Below are 12,947 nucleotides of genomic sequence, written 5' to 3'. Positions count from 1 at the left end.
CCTCGCCATTTTTGTTTCCCGCGGAGGAGACGCTGATGCATTGTGGGAGCACAAAGAGCCGCGGCTCCGCCCCGGCGGGCCCCGCCTGCGCCGACAGGCAGCTCCGCGGACAGGGGGCGGGGGGAGCGGCGCCGCGGCGGAAGGACACAGGTGGAACCGAACCTTCGCCGCTGGTGAACAAAGAGGGACTACTTTGGGCTCGCGTTCCGAGCGGTGTCGCTGCCCGCAGCCGGGCCTCGTTGCGGCAGTGCCGGTAGCCGCCGGCGGCCGCCTATTGTTCCCCGGCACCCGAGGGCGACGGTTCGGGCCGGTTCGGCCTCGGGTTCCTTCGCCGGGGCGCTCGGGCGCGTGGGGAATGACCCGCGCGGGGCAGGAGCCGAGCGCGGCCTGCCGGCGGGCCTGGACGCGTGCGGCCTCTGTCGGGCCCTGGCCCGCGCTGCCCGTGGCACCGAGGCACGGCGCTGGGCGCAGCTCCTCCGCGGCGCGCTGCCATTTTGGGAGCGCAGCGCAACTGCAGCTCCTGTTCCTGCAGCTGGAACGGCCGGCTGTAACAGGCCGTGAGCAGCTCGCGTTCCGCGGGCTGGGGCGCTGGGACAGCCTTAGTCGAAAGGTTCGGCCAGCCCCAGGTGTGCCGCCGTGAGCCAGTACCCGTACTTTGCACACCTTCGGTCCACTAGTGTTCTAAATCCAAGTTCCAGTGAGCAGCTCTCCCTGGCCTCTAAGTCACAGCTGCACAACGCAGAGGGGCCGTTTGTCCAAGCAGCAGTTGGGCACCGCTGGTGCCAAAGGCAAAGGTCGGTAGCAAATAAATGGCACTCAACGTGAGAAGCGCCTGCATACAAAGATGTAGTTTGTAATCACAAGAGACACCTCAGACACTGCTCAGCAGAAGTTTAAACAGCCAGCTTCCTAGGCAGCAACAACAGCTGTGATAGCGCATGGCCAACTCACAGCGCACTGGGGGGGCTGCAGCAACCTCTCATCCTGCTGCTGCTGCAGCTCTGAAATGATAACCAATAGAAATTTCGCAAAGCAGAATCCCTCCTTTCTAATTTACACTGTTTCAGCACCAGCATCACCATCAATAGTTCCTGGCCAGACACACATGCCAGCTCTACCCTTTCTCCGCAGAATAGTTCCCAAAACCAACACGCTCAGCTCCACCATGGCTGCAGAGCTGCATGGCCTCATCCCACCATAAGGCAATTCCTGCCACAAAGCCAGGAGTTGCTGCTGCTGTAGCATTATCAGAGAGCAGTACTGAAAGAAACGAGGAATCCCTGTATTACAGAAGAATAATTAGGGTCTGATTAGCGTGCTGTTACAGGAATTATGCTAGCAAGACTAGTGTTTCTCCCAAAGCCTGTTACCATTCACGTTCTCACTGCGCACAGCAGAATGCATCAATATTTTCCCACAACCTAGATTCCACAGAATAATTTTCTATTATACCCAAGGAGCACCAAGTGGGCTCATAGCCAAGCCTCAAATAAAGCCATTAAAAACTCCCCATCTTTGCTTTCAGCTCAGCTCTTACAACTAAAAGAATTCCAAGCTGTACACCTCACACACACACATCACCACCACCACTTCCCACTGCAGTTCACTAACTCATACTAGAACATCCTTTTCTAATCAGCTCAGTGGGTCACAGAACCTCTGAGATGAAGCGCCTTTCTAGAGCAAGGACTGTGCAGCTCCCATCAGCCTGCTCCATCTGAGGACAGGGGTGCATATCAACACAGGTGGCAAAGTTCAGCTGCCAATAAACCAGGAGGAGAGATTTGTGCTGAAGGGTCACTGTCATTGTTCCCTTGCCCAGGCCGATGATTACAGGACTGGAAATCTCACCAGAAATGGGCAAATGACCCTTTACAAATGGATTCTGAGCTAAAATGCTTAAATCAGCAAGCCTAAATTTGCAGCAGTAGGAGGATCCTTGTTCTCACTGGTATATGTGGGGCAAAGAAATCAGCAGTAATAGTGAGCAAACAAGTCTGGATGCTCCTTACACGATCCCCATCGCTGTACTGTGAGATGTGTACAGTTAACCCAATTTGGAGAAAGTATCTTCATCTGCTTTCTATTCAGCACTAGCAGTGAAACAAGCAGTTACTTCTGTTCATACACGGCAAGACTGCACATCATGGCTTCAGAAGAAACTCTCCCACCCTCCTTTTCTTTTTCATCTTCTCATAATATTTCTAAAGTACTTGAACATACAATTTCCTCTATTGTGTTTTCGATTTGAGGCATAACATGTATGTTGCTTTTGCTACTGAGCAGGCAAAGCCAAATTAAATTACTTCCCCTCTAATGTCAGTACAGGCTTCCTTGTGTAGAAATTTCGGGGGGGGGGGGGGGGGGGGGGGAACCAACAGATTTTGATAAGCCATTAGATGCTGTTTAATAGGTATGTTCAGCTTTATACCATCTCATTTTGCAAACAGCTCTGTTGCAGGAGGGAGCTCAAAAATAATGACCTGTCACTGACTTTACCTTTGCTTATTTTTATCCACGTATTTTAAGACAAGCTCTTGCTGTAAAGCCAAGCCAAAGCAAGTGCTTTCTCTGCTTGATAGCACAGCAGAGAAAAAATAATAATCTTGTATTCAGAACAGAAATGTAATGTATATAGCTGGACACATCCAGAGAGTCAAAACCAGTGGTATTGCCCGAAGCAAATGGCCCTTCTCTTGAATGTTAGCTTGTTTTTTCAAAGCTGGTTTTGTTCATATACTTTCCTTACCACAACGGCCACATAAATATCAAGTAAACAAAAGAAAACACACAAAAAGGTATAAGCAGCTGTACAGTATTATTTTCCATTACCTCACTGTATCACACAGCATAGAACCAACATGATAGCCTTGAACAAGACAATTCTGTAAAGTTTATCCTTGTACAGACGGTTGTCATGACCACAATTCAATAAGGAGGGAAAATTAGATCCCAGGCCATTTTCTCTGCATTGTTAAAGCATGGGAACAGTGAGAAAGCTCACCTGGGTTCTTCCAATCTTAATTCAAGATAAATATGGTACATCTGTTCTTACATAAGCTTTACAATTAGTGAGACAATTTACCTATGCGCATTGGTTATGGCTTGACTCAGAAAAGAATCTTCATTTTACAAATCTAAAGAATAGACAAGCGATTTTTCAAGATCCAAAGTGCTTTATATTGTCTTACAATCAAGTAGCAATTGCTATAATAAAATTACAGCAGTTATTCTATCTTCATACTAAAGATACAAAATAGCACTGAAAATATTTAAAAAATAGACACCTGTAAATATTTTTCTAGATGGAAAACAAGGTGAATAATTGTTTTCATCTCCAAACAACAACAATACCAAGGAAAATAAACTGATGTTATTGGATGGATATTGCTCTGAAAGTAATGCCTCCTATTTGTTTCCATGGAAACCATAACAGATGCAGAGAGCACAATAACACTATTTGAGTAAATTCTCAGCTACAAAATGCTATTTCTCAGCATAGTCACCACCACTAGCTATACAGCTTTGCAAACCAGAGCCTGCATGCCACACTTGTACAAATCTGCACCAGAGGTAACCCACTGTCACTGTTGCCACTGCTGAAATGCACCACCCACTGCCTCACTGTGCTCATATCCACTGTTAGGTCCCAGTAAACATTCAGCAAATGCAGTGAATGTCATTGGGTGCCATGTTTTCTGCTTTACCATTTCCATCTTTGTAGGAAGGATTGGGAATTCCTGGGGAAAAAATGAAATCCATTTTCTGCTTCCTCACCTTCTCCTTGTTGTTGGGATCTTGCTTGACAAAACTGAACATATTTATTTAAATATATACTCACTGTCACACTCATCGCTTACCTAACTTAGACCACTGAGTTTCAAAAAAGCAAGATATTTGCTTCTTAAGTAATTCTTTATGTATTACATCATTCTCCTTTATTTTTTAGCAATCTACTTCCTGCATCTTTTGAAGACAGAATACCCATAGAGTACTGCAGTCCTATTTTAGACTGTAAGTCTGTAAAGCCCTTCTGCATCAGACACATGAAACAGCAATTGCTCTGTGGGATAGTGTATATTGGTATAGCTTGTATCACAGTCTTTATTAGCCTTTGAACTAAGCCCATTTACTCCTGAACTGGCACTCATTCACCTTCTACAAAGCAAAGTTTAGCAACATACATCTATTCTGAAAGTTTTTCCTTGACACAATCAGACACAGTACTGAGGGCTCAAAAAACACAAACTAAAACACACCTATAGATGTCAGCTCTGCATGTAATAAAATACACCTAAGATGCATTATAAGAATAAGTGACATCTTAAAAGACCTGAACTCTTAATTTGCTTAAAGTTTCATTCCAGATGTGTAATCTTTCTGAAATTACTTTTAAAGCATTAAGTCAAGACTCTGTATGTCTGGTCTCTGGTAAGTGATGGGTGGTTCTTCAGGTGCTACATAGTTCACGATTCAAAGCACTTAGACACTGTTAAGTATTCCCATAATCATTCCTAATTTGCAGTTCATAGCCCACCACTTCTGAAACCTCCTTGCTGGAAGTTGCTGAACAAGAAGCCCCTCAGTTTACACATATGTACAGTGGAAGAAATAAAGCTTTTAAGAGGTAGAGATGTTTCAGAGCTGAAGTGGGGGGTTGACATATAACATTCCTGTGTTATTTACAGCACATTTGCGCTAGCTGAAGAGTGAGAGAGGCTTTAATTGTGAGGTACATGTGAATATATATCTCTGACATCAATCTTGGATACACTATAATTCTTTTTATCCTAAAGACAGAGAGCAAAAGGAAAAAAAAAGTACCTCTATATGTGCGTCTGCACTGAGGATGCTTAAGAGCAAGTCCCTGTGTTCTTACTGATAATAGCATCTTTTCTGTATTGAAGACTTATGAGCATACGTAGCATTGTTTTAGCTCCTGAAAATAGCTGTGAGAACTGTATCTTCCTACTGTTCTGACTAGTGGGAATTCTGTGAGGATATGCAAGAGTAGTCCCAAGTAATCTTTCTTCCTGAGGCCAGTGCATAAAAATGAGCTTATTACTCAGAGCTGGAATTTGAGAGGTTTAATTCTCCCTCCGCACTGTCGCTTTGTTGCTGTAGTCATATAATCAGCTTCTTTCAGAAAACCAACAGCTGCCAAGACTAGAAATTTTGGTAAATTGCCTGGATCTGAAAGAGGTTCCGGTTCCCAAAGTCTCTGAGAATTCAGTCATACAACGGTGTGATGCATTCCACTCCTCTGCTTGCTCTCTAAGCACAGCTCTGAAAGCAGCTACTGAAGCTTCAGTGACTTGAGTAAAATTCCACAGTCAGCATTTCAGAGCGTAAGCCTCAGCAAGACCTTTAATCATTCCCCTCAGCTCTGTTCTGCATAGTTGCAAAACTAATTACAGTCAGTAATTAGTACAGCGTCAAATATTTTACTTCATGGTGATTATAACATAACTTTTTGTGGACTGTGGCATCAGACAGTTTTATGGCAGGGTTTTGTCTGCTTCTTTGTATGCTGTAAGAACGTCTGCTAGAGCAGTTCTTGCATGGTTAAATTTTGTAGCAGTACAGACCAGACCTACCTCTCAACTCTAAACTGAATTAGAAAAAAAGAAAAGAAGGTTTAAGATCCCCTCAGGACAAAGTTACATGGCAGAATATTGCTGCCTCGTGTGCAGTGAAAAATCTGTTCTGGACATCATTCTGGCCGGAGGGAGAATTAGTACAGCATTCCTTCTGCACTCCCACCACCTGGAATGCAGTATGGGCCTTCTCACAAGCTTTCAGCAGACCTGCCAAATCCCACTCAGATGGAAAGTCCCTCGCTTTTTTTTGTTTTTAATAGCAGCTCTGTGTCTGATGAAGATAAAATGCTTTTGAATGGCGCAGAATGACAGGATCCTTGTAACACTTAGAGCTGCTCGCACTCCCGAAACCTCAGCTGCAGGTGCTGAAGATGGAGCAGCAACCCTTCCTATTGCTGCTGCCAATACAAGAGGGCTGGGTGGGACAAAAGCTGGTGTTCCCAGGCTGACACATTGGTCCAGTCAAATTCCATACATCATTTTTCCACTGCTTATAAAATAATGGTACTGCTGTATTTGTTAACTTTGATACATTTAAGTAAAAGGTGCAAATTAAGTATCATTGTTTTGGCTAATGTAAACATAACATTTTCTTGCATACATTTTACTCTTTCCACATTCATGCCATGTTATGTCTGTAATTTTAGTGCTAGGTGATCTTGAGATGAGTTAAAAACACATTAACTGAAGATCAGTATAAAATCAAAGCAACAGCATGTTTGCTTACAAGGGGCTGCAAAATCATACCATAAACGAGATAGTGCCTGGCAGGGCTCCTCTGGTGCTGGAGAAAACCATCATAGGCAGCATAAACCAGGCCCCCAGCCCTGGTGATTTTCCTGCTTGTGTTACACCCTAAGCTTACTCCCTGGGGAAGTTCTGGGCCAAAGGAGGAGCCTGGCTCTTCTCTGCAGTGGGAGCTGAGGGTATAGTTTCATGTCCCAGCCAAATGCATCCCACAGCTGCTGCCATCTAAGGTTGCACTCCCTCCTGCTGAGGGGAAGCTGCCTTGTCAGCTTTGCTGCCAGTGCCACGCACATGCAGCCACACCACTGGCTGGACCAGTTAACTGCTCCAGATTATTTTTTGCACTTATGTATTTAGAGCACATATGTATGCACAAAAATGTGCTTCTTTTCAGCCATATCACCTTACAGTAAGTTCACTGCTTTAAAATGGGTTGAGGGGTGCTACCTTTATTATGGAGCTGGCCATAAGTATAAATAGAGGACAGAGGAAATAACCAAGGCAACAGGAAAGGTTATGAAAACATTAATTTTAGAAAATGGAAATGCAAAGAGGAAAGGCTTATTTCTTCCTCCATTCCAGTTACAGAATGAAGTATACAACAAGAACGAGCCAAGAAGGAAATATAAATTGACCTCCTTTCTTCTGTGGATTGCCATCTCTCCTTCAGATAGCTAAATGTACGTTCCACAGTCACAGGCAACTTTTGAGGTGAGAGCTGAAATATTTCTCACTGTGGGACAGGCAACCTACAGGAATTCCAACTGGAATTGAAGACTACGCACCTCTCCAAAGCATGCAAACACCCCTAAAAAGCCGAGGCAAATTAACTGTATGAAGACAATGCACAAAAGGTAAAGCACACTAAATATGGGTGAGGATTATCTAATTCAGAATTCATTTTGTGAGAGTTTAATTTTTGCTCATGCTACAACAGACTGCTGGAAGTTTGCCTCTCCCAGGGCCTTTACCTTCTCAGCTAGGAATAAATCTAGAGCCAAACTTGCCGAGAATAGGAGGAAATTTAGTCAAGAATTAGTAAGAATTTCTGTTCACTTCTTAGGTAACTACTGAGAGTTGAACTAATTCTTTTTTTCTTCTGCTGAGTTTAGCAAACAAGCTGACAGGTCAAGCAGCAATAGCCTAAAAGGACTTCTCAATTTACTGCAGATTCTAACATTTACAATGCCCGTGACAGTGCCATGATAATAGTCCAGATTTAATGCTGGAATCAGATTACTAGTGTGATTTAAGCACCAGCAGATAGCCTGTAGTGAAAAGGGCATCCTTATTTGTTAGGTCTGTAAACTGAGGTCAGAATCTGCAAATTTAGCATGGATTAATCACTGCCTAAGTAATTTTCTTCTGTTTAGAATCTACCTTGAATCATATGTAATGGCCAGAAGAAGATATGAAGAAAAAAAAAAAGAGACTCTTTCCATTTTTCTTTTGATTAAAAATGAAAATGATTACTTACTATTAATTGCTGGCATATGGGAAACAAGAACTGTGATTAGAATTCACCTTTGTCCATAAAAATTACTACAAACCTATAGCCTCAGTTATCTAAATGAGTTCAATTCTGAATGGCACAGTGCAGAAAGATTTTTATGAGGACAGTTAGAAACAGGAAGATGCGATAAAACATGGGTGAAGTGTAGTCAGCTTATTTTTAGTTTGGGTTCATCAAGCAGTTCACCATTCAGCTATAGAACCAGTTATGTGACAGAAATGAGAGAACCTCATGGGAGGAGGCGTAAGTTGTAGAGGACAAGAAAAGGGTTTCACATAGAAGCTCAGTTATCTGTAGTTGCTTTTCTGCCTGTTTTTCTCCTCTGTACTGTAGCTGTCAGAAGGGAAGGCAGAGCTGCACCTCACCAGCTGAGGATCACAGTCTAGTGCTTTGGTGTGAACTAACTTTCACAGGCAATTAAAAGCAAATATGCTAGACTGTGAACCAAGCAGTTCTGCTGTGGAAATGTCCTCAGGCAGAGGGGATGGCAGGACAGCTGGGTGTAGCAATGTATTAAACATTGCAGCTGTTCTCCTCATTGCATTTAAGTAAGAGCTCTTAGTATACTGTGTGTTGAAAACTTTACCTTCCCACTAAATGATTTGTTCCAATACTAAACTTCCTAAGGAGTTACAAATAGATATAATCTTTCTGAAATGAATTTTGCTGTTATCTCCTTCCTGTTATTTATGTTCTTAAGTGTCTATTAACTTCAGCACTAGAACTCAGTATTTAGACCATAAGCAGAATTTTTGTAAGTGTGGACTAAATCTCAGATGTTTTCTATCCCTCTAAGCTATATACTCTATATACTATCCCTCTAAGCTATATACTCTATAGAGTAAGGGGGGAAGTGGAAGTGCTAGTTCAGGGTAAGAAGTTCTGGAAAATGGCGGCACGGAATTAAAACAGTCTGGCTGATGTATTCTTATTGCTATGGGAAATGACACGACTAACAATTAAGACTAACATTCAGATTTTAAATCAGAAGATAAGCAGAACAAAGTATTTTACTGTCAGTAGTGTGGTCAGAAGTTCCAAGTAGATTATGACTTTATTACACGGATAATCCAAAGAAATGGATAACTAACCAGCATTTTCCAACATCAAACATTATTTTTGCCAAAAAATTATAAAACAATTTCCCAAGTAGAATAAGGTTAATGCTAGCAAGACCACGCATTTTAACAATCCCAATTAATCTTAAGAAAATAATCTTGGATACCATAATGACAGCAATTAATGGAAGAAGCAGATTTGAAATTGTGTGTATAAAAGAAACTTCATTTTATTGGTTGATTGAATCTTAACTGTGTTGTTTGTGTAGACTTTCATTGTAGACTTTCAAGCAATGAGAAGAATGCCAACCGTTGTTTCAGTATTTGCTCGTGAATGACCATTAACAACGTAGTGCTTTCTTTCAAATTTTCTTCTGAATGCAGCATCTTTGGAGTCCTCCCCATCATCTAATCCTTAAAGGAATCAAATTTATAAAGATTTTTATTCTCAATCTGTGGAGACCTATTTCCTGTAAATATGTTCTTAAGTTTTATTTACCACAAGCATTTTGAGTTTTCTAGTATATTTTGAATTTTAAACAACATACCAGAAAAGCTCATAGACACTGTCTCTCAAAGCAAGGACTGGAGGGCTTTTATCCCAACTTAATCAGCATCTTTGAATGTTTAATAATACTAAGATCTCATCTCAGTGAAGAGCTAGCAATGAGTCACATGTCTGTCACTTATCTATCAGTAATAACATTTTTGATACAGATATGTTTAAATAAGATAAAAGCTTCAGTGGTTAGAAACAGCCACTTCAATTTTGGCATAAGTCCAAGATGCTGATGAAAGGAATCCGACTGCCTCTAACACAGAGAAAAAATGAAGTACGATTAGTTCATAGTTGAAATTGTTGTCCTAGTTCTTTACACAATAACAGAAACGGTTGTGCCAACCCAAGAATGAAGGTAAGCAGCAAGAGGAATGCATGCTGCTGCTGCAGGAGGCTAAACTTATATGTAAGTATTGGCCTTAGAAATGAAACTTGCTGGCTAGAAGACGCTGCTTCCTCAAATAGATTAATGATTTGCTTATAACAAGCCACAAGGGAATCCTTAACAGGCTTTGTTTGCTCTCTGAGTATGATATGGCTCCACCTATTTATTCACTAGAAGCACTGCCACTAGTAAGAATTTGAATGCAATAGGAAATAATATGTAGGGACAAAAAATGATAAAAGTTATGCACTGATTAAATTTGAGTTCAGAGAAGTTTACAGGAGGAGAGGGAAAGAATCTCACTCTGAAAGGAACATGAGGAAGAGTTTAGGTCTGACAACTGTGTCCCTGGATCTTCATTCTGTTCCACATTGACAAACCTGATGATGGAGTCAGAATAAAAACAAATTCCTGGCTAGATCTCCAATCATGCATCTTGACAGCTAGGCAGTACAAAGAGTGAAACTTTGACATTCTTATAGATTTCATTCTAGGAAAAGTAGTTTTATTTTAAAATCATTAACACATTGTTTACCATGTAAATACAGTTATTAAACTTTAAAAAAAACAAAAGGCAACTGGCAGATGCTGACACATTCCATTCCTACTGGTGGGTGAGCTGTGATGCTGCCCAGGATGACAAAACCTTTCTTTGGCATATCCTGGGTAAGAGTGCTAATGCAGAAAGTTGTGCTATGTGGACTGCAAGCTTGTAAAGCTGCTGTATGGAAGAGAAGTCTGTGATTATTAACACTAGAAGTATTGTGATTACTAACATTAGCCAGAGGCGTCCTGCATTAATATGATGGTGAGAGGAATGTGTGAACCCTGAGGATTTCCCATGGAGTCTCCTATGCAAGAATCGAGCTCAGTTCCATGGCAATAAGTTAATGTTTAGCTTTAAAATAAAATGTTAAAACCTGTATTACTTGCTCAAGTAACAGATACTTCCCTCAGAAGAACTTAGATATAGTGTGCATCTTTATTAATGTAATGCAGAATTTAATAAGTACCTTCAAGAATGTAGATTTTTCTATAGTTTTCTATTATCTTTATTAGTCAAAAATTGCTTGTCCAAAATTCCTGGATGCTTCAATATATGTAACAGCTCTTAGTTTTTCCTGAGTCATATTTAGTATGCAGTGACTGTTCAGTTGTCACAGTACTGGAAGTGATGGTATGCAGTTATTATAAGGCCACATTTACCTTTAACACTGAGTGATAAACAGTGTATATGTATAATCATCAGTGGATTTGTCTCTCCAATCTTTGCAAGGCTGGATAGGAAGCAGATATTAACAGGTAGCAATAAATCAGCATAACTTCAGCTGCTTTTACATTTGAGATGTGTTATTGCCATACAAAAATGAATAATGTGTCAACTACAGAATGGAAAAGCACGAGCAAATGGAAAAACGGTTCAGTAAATACATCAGTATGACTTATGTTCTACCTCTGCATTTTTGCATCTATTCCCTGGTCTTTAAAATATCCATTTACATTTGCACATGCAAAATGCCACGGGCTCTGCATTTACCATGGCTTAACTGGGTGTTTGGCGTTTAAGGGATGAGCTGAAAAAGGCTGAAATTGCCTTTTTATCATCTAGCAAAGCCTGGACACAAAGAGTACTTTAAGAATAACTAAACACTGCAGTGCCGGAATAAAGCAGCTGCTCTCACAAATGACTAAGATCTCATGCACTAAGTGAAAAATATATCCCCTAATGAACACATGCCAGGAACTGTTTTGATCCAGTCTTAACAGAAACAAAACATTTATGTCCTCGCCTGCCATATGGGAGAACCACATTTCATGATTACTCTCAGCCTCTCCTTCCAAGGATTGACACAGAACATTAGATGAAGTAATTACTTGAGATTATTCAGCAAAACGTTTAAATGCCTGCTCTGTAGTTTGCTGGTGTCACCTTTCCATTGCGTGCCCATAATCTCACTAAGCTTGTACAAACTACTGAACTGTAGAGGGAAGTGATGCAGAAAGCACAGCCATCTGGGCCTGCTGAATAGGAAGAGAACACTCTCGCTGCAAGAGTGTTATTAAAACCAGGACTGCTTTTGCAGGAGTGCCAAATCTTACTAATTAATTTTCTGATTTATTCTTCAGAGTGAGCTGAGTCTGGCAGTGATTATATTATTCAAAAAGCAGCCATGGTCTATTCCCGAATCTTAAAGATTTTACTCTTTAAATCTTGCTGATTTTTAATACTCTATGACCTCCTAACATTTGGTTTCTAGATACGTATCTTTCCTTAAGACTAATCCCTGCTAGGACACCACAACTTATTCTTATACCACCTTTCTGTAGCCTTTCTTTTAATCAAAGCAGCGCACAACGCCAAAAGCCAGAGCATGCTACAATCATCTTATTCTTTTTCCCCCCTGACATTGTGCTGCAATCCTTTCATCCAAAGCCTCACAGCCAAGAAGCATCAGTGCAGGAATCCCATAGCTTCTGACCTGTTGCTAAGGAGGTAACTGAGTCATACATGTGACCAGATGGAAGCAAATTAAAATTCACGTGACTGAGGACAGTTATACTTGAACCAAATCACGTTACTACTAATGGCAGTTAGACTGGTATGTTCCACACTATGTGAAGCTGTAAGAGGCACCCTGGTGAGGAATCAGTTGGCAATTCTTTCCCTGTTGAGGGGCAAGAGAGCAGATGAGGCCAATGCCACATCCCTCCTTGCTCAACTTTCCTTCCAAACCCACGGTTGAGGAGCGGTGCTGCGGATGGCTGCCACAGGCACACAGTGAGGCTGAAGGCCTGGCTGGCGTGCCATACTCTTCCCTAACAGCCTGACCCGACCTGCCCGCCGTTACGGTCAGAGGCTGTTGCTACGACAAGCATAATCATGTATTTTCTTCTTCCATCATCAAACACGCTATTGCTGCCGCTAGCGAACGCAGTACGAGTTCGTACCACAAGAACAGGAAGGTACGCACCTGCCTCCAGAGCGCGGCGGTGCGGCGGCGGGCCGGGCTGAGAGGAGCGCCGCCTCGCCGCCAGGTATGGCCGAGGGCCGCGGTTCCCTCCTTAACGCTGTGGGTCCGGTAGG

General features: G+C 41.9%; 1 protein-coding gene across 1 annotated transcript in view; it reads right to left on the bottom strand.

Annotated features, from left to right (window-relative positions):
* MTF2 (metal response element binding transcription factor 2) overlaps window positions 1–12,941 on the bottom strand; it is a 34,545-nt gene extending 21,604 nt beyond the window's left edge. The window contains exon 1 of the mRNA XM_072343048.1: window positions 12,835–12,941. The gene's annotated coding sequence lies outside the window, so the exon portion shown is untranslated. The remainder of the gene's footprint in view (window positions 1–12,834) is intronic.
* Window positions 12,942–12,947: the final 6 nt, after the last annotated feature.

The sequence above is a fragment of the Excalfactoria chinensis genome, chromosome 8 (genome assembly GCF_039878825.1).
Source record: "Excalfactoria chinensis isolate bCotChi1 chromosome 8, bCotChi1.hap2, whole genome shotgun sequence".
NCBI lineage: Eukaryota > Metazoa > Chordata > Aves > Galliformes > Phasianidae > Excalfactoria > Excalfactoria chinensis.
The sequence above is the reverse complement of the archived record's forward strand: the minus strand, read 5'-3'. Positions and strand labels throughout refer to the sequence as shown.